General features: G+C 38.6%; 1 pseudogene; it reads left to right on the top strand.

Annotated features, from left to right (window-relative positions):
* The first annotated feature begins 502 nt into the window (after nt 1-502).
* LOC138286919 (oocyte zinc finger protein XlCOF6-like) lies at nt 503-1,680 on the top strand (annotated as a pseudogene).
* The last annotated feature ends 2,998 nt before the right edge of the window (nt 1,681-4,678 follow it).

The following is a 4,678-nucleotide window of genomic DNA, read 5'->3' as shown; positions in this document are numbered from 1 at the left end:
GACTAAGAAATTAACTCCAGAAAATTAAGGCAACAAAAATAACAAACCACTTCCTGTATTAACAGGTGTCCAACACCAGCTTTGATCATGAGTTCGTTATGATGTGGTTACAGTAGAGCTTTGTTTTCTAAAGCGATAATAGGCCATCATTCAGTGCTCTAGGTGTATTGTAAACCCTTCTGGCCAAAGCACAGCAACCAGAGAAAAGCACAACAGAGTGGAGCCAGACAACTGAAACGTAAAGAAAAGAGGAGGTCTTCTATCTACAATACAACAGACTGTCCCAATTTGCACCAGCCAGAAGAGAGATGCATCTTTACCCCAAGCATGCATAACCATAATCCAATCTAGAGGCACAATCCTCTACTAAGAACCTTATAGATATCATAAGTGTGGCGAGTAGTTAATGGCTCTTGCATGTTATTGTTAAATCAGAAATTAAACATGCAAAATACCACAGACATACCAGACATGTTAGAATAACACATGTGCTTTATCAGTCATGTTGGCCCATCAGGAAACACAGTCATGGGATGTAGACAAATATATACCCAATCCACAGACACCAACCAAGAGAAAAAAAACATACTCATTTATTGAGAGCTTTAGTTTCTCAGCTCTATTAAAACACCATCAACAAACACACGCAGGGGAAAAACCATTTAGGTGCAGTGAATGTGAGAAGAGCTTTAGTCACTTATCAACCCTACACTGTCATCAGCGAACACACACAGGAGAAAAGACATTGAAGTGTAGTGAATGTGTGAAGAGCTTTCGTCACTTACCAACCCTACAATGTCATCAGCGAACACACACAGGGGAAAAGCCATTCAACTGCACTGAATGTGCACAATGCTTTAGTTGGTTATCACACCTACAAAGTCATCAGAGAACACACACAGGGGAAAAGCCATTTGATTGCAGTGAATGTGTGAAGAGCTTCAGTCAATTAGCAAACTTACAAAGACACCAGCAAACACATAATGGGGGAAAACAATACCCTTGCAATGAATGTGGAAGTAGTTTTAGTTGCTCCTCAACATTAAGGAATCATCAGCAAACACACACAGGGGAAAAACAATTCAATTGCCCTGAATGTGTGAAGAGATTTAATCAGTTATCACATCTACGAAGACATCAGCAAACACACACAGGAGAAGAACCCTACCATTGTAGTGAATGCAGAAGAGGTTTTCGTGACTCATCAACATTACGCACTCATCAACGAACTTACACAGGGGAAAAAACATTTAAGTGCAGTGAGTGTGTAAAGTGCTTTAGTCAGTTATCACACCTTCGTAGACATCAGCAAACACACACAGGTGTAAAACCACACCATTGCAGTGAATGTGGAAGAGGTTTTGTAGATTCTTCAAAATTAAGAACTCATCAACAAACACACACAGGGGAAAAACCATTCAAGTGCAGTGAATGTGTGAAGAGCTTTAGTCAATTATCAAACCTACAAAGTCATCAGCGAACACACACAGGGGAAAAAGCATACCATTGTAGTGAATGTGGAAGAGGTTTTAGAGACTCTTCAAAATTAAGGACTCATCAACGAACACACACAGGGGAAAAACCATTCAAGTGAGTGAATGTGTTAGGAGATTTCTTCACTTATCATCCCTAAAAAAACATCAGCACACACACACTGGGGAAAACCCCATACTATTGTAGTGAATGTGGCAGTAGTTTTAGTGTCAGTCAGTCAAAGTACTTTATTTCGATAAATAAATATCATAAAAAGGCATAAAAAAAGAAAAAAAGTTCAATCAAATATTACAGGCAATCAACAATTTATATTATCTACAATGTTCAAAAAAGGGGGGTCAGTAAAGTAAAACATCCTAAAAACATAATTTAACGTAAAACATTAATATTCTCCCAGATTCGCAGAAATTACATTTCCTATAAAAAGTTAGTTAATCACTCAATTCATTACAATAAAATAATCGGATTGATGGCGAACTTCTTTTTCTTAACCCTAACAGCTCCCACTAAAAAACTAGCAACATGGAACATAATCCTAGGGGTCTGTAATAACTGTAAGAACAAGAGGGCAGGTTTGACCTGTATAAACTCCTCCTTTAAAATTGGGAACAAATATTTCTTTCTTAAGGCCGCGTAATGGTCACAGAATAAGAGAAAATGCATTGTATTCTGGATCGAAAAATTATCACAATTACACGGCGTTCCTTTTTCCGGAGGAGACCAGGTTTGAAAATAGCCAAGAGTTAGATGGATCAGGTTAAACCGAAAGCGTGTGAGTAGAAACCGGTGAAAGGGTTGATTTACAATAGACAAATATAATTCAGGGCCCACATAAGTACTCAAAATGATACTGGCCCGCACCGATGGTTTCTCATATTCAACTTGTTCTCTTTCTAGACATAACAGATCTTTCATCATGCTTTTAATTAGTCCAATATCTTTAACAGTTATTGATTCCGGGGAATAAAAAAGATCCGCTCTCCCTAATCTAACAAAACAATTTTTGATATAAACTAGCCACGCTATTTTATTTACTTTATCCAGCTGCAGGCAATCTTTTAATATGGAGTGGTTGAGCGGAATTTCTTGATTCAGCCAGATCTTTAGCCAGGCTAGAACGGGGGCCAGTTTGATCAAGTCTGAAATGTAGCCCACACCCAATTCAGTATGGACAATGTGTGTGGAAGTAGACTGTGGGAGAGAGAGAACCGATCTTAAAAATTTATTTTCCGTGATCTGTATACTTTCCATAGAGCAATAGCCCCATATCGCACTTCCATACGTTGCTATTGCAAGGCATTTTGCTTCATACATTTTTAGCAAACTAACAATTGGCCTCGCCCCGAGTTTGTTCATAAAACCCCGAAGAGCAGAGGACGACTTTGCAAGGGCAACATTTCTATTTTTTATCTGGGGGCCCCAGGAGCCTTTCTCATCGAAAGTGATCCCTAAGTATGGAAATATTGCTACTCTACACAATTCTTGCCTCCCACAAGTAAAAGTTTTGGGGAGTTTATTTTTATTACCCTTACCCATGATCATAATCTGGGACTTTTTAACGTTGATCTTTAAATCCAAGGAAGTCATAAAAACCTCAAAGGCGTCCAATAATCGTTGAAGACCAACACCAGTACGAGAAAGTAGGACAGCATCGTCCGCGTATAGGAGAACCGGAATACCGAGTTCTCCTATCCGTGGGGTGTCCTGGGTAGCATCTTCTAGTGTAGATTCCAAGGCATTTATATAAATAGTAAAAAGAAGGGGAGCCAGAATGCACCCCTGCCTGACTCCCCTTTCTGAGTTAAAGTGGCTGGTGCATCGCCCCGCAGTAGTAACTCTAACAGAAGCTGTTAGGTCAGTATGTAAATCTACTAAGAGGTTAACAAGAGCCTTGTCCAGTCCCATGTCAAGTAAGATTTTCCATAATTTAGATCGATTTACAAGATCAAAGGCTGACGAGAGGTCCATGAACCCCAGATACATGGAACCCTCCTTTGCCTTCGTGTATTTCTCTATTAATAAATACAAATTCAAGCCTTGATCTATAGTACTCCTTTTAGGTCTAAAACCATACTGCACATCTGCTAGGACCCCTTTCTCTATTAACCAATCGTTCAATTTATTTAAGATAACTCGACCTAAAATTTTCACTGAGGAATCAATCAATGAAATCGGCCTGTAACAAGATAGGTCTTGCCTATTACCCTTTTTAAACACTGGTATAATTATAGATTTCTTCCAGGAAGACGGTATTTTATCAAATGCAAGATTATTAAAAACCTTGCATAATACCTTAGACCAAAATTTTGGAAAACTTTTAAAAACGTCCCCAGGTACCCCATCTGGGCCCGGGGCTTTGTTTTTTGTGGTTAGGTCTATAGCCCTTTCAACATCTGCAACTGCAAAAATAACTGCATCCTTGTCAGGGGAGATTTCCCCAACTTCATCTGCTAAAATTCCACCAGGAGGACCAATATTAGAATATATCTGACTAAAGTGTTTTATCCAGCCCTCATCTGGGATGTTTGCCTCTAAAGGAGTATTAGTTTCATCAGAAAAAAAGGGCTGATTTATTATTTTCCAGAATAAACCACTGTTTTTTAGGGTTACTGGATCCAAGAGTTGAGCCAAGGCGTTATCTTTCAGAGTCCTTTTCCTCTCTAGAATAGTTTTTTTATACACTTTCCTAGCATTTACTATTTTTGATCGATCTTTAGGAATAGATTTTAGTGCCTTAAGTAGTACACCATGTGCTTTCGAGCATTCCTTATCAAACCATCTATTGCCCTCTAGCGCCTTCTGGCTAGATTTAGCCTGGAGACTACGTTTAATTTCTAAGCAAATCTGATCAAATGCTACTGTAACCTCCTTAGGGTCTGGATTTTCCGCTAGACATATAGAGATTTCATCCTCCACTTTGGATAAGACCTCCTGAAAAAAAGTTTCAGGGACTATTTTTGTCCACTTCAACCTTCGATTCTGGTCTTTGACTTTAAGGTTCAAGCCCCCACTCTCTGCGACTAGTTTGAGAGAAATCAGTTCAGTGTTCTTAAAAACAAGTACAACAGGATTATGATCACTAAAAACTGACACCTCAGTACAATAATTTAAAACACTATTTAACAAAAAAGAAGACAAATAAATATAGTCTATAATAGTACCATTTTCTTTGCCCTTAAACATA

This window comes from Pleurodeles waltl, chromosome 4_1, assembly GCF_031143425.1.
Source record: "Pleurodeles waltl isolate 20211129_DDA chromosome 4_1, aPleWal1.hap1.20221129, whole genome shotgun sequence".
Classification (NCBI taxonomy): domain Eukaryota; kingdom Metazoa; phylum Chordata; class Amphibia; order Caudata; family Salamandridae; genus Pleurodeles; species Pleurodeles waltl.
Note: the sequence above shows the minus strand (reverse complement) of the source record. Positions and strands in the feature narration are given on the sequence as shown.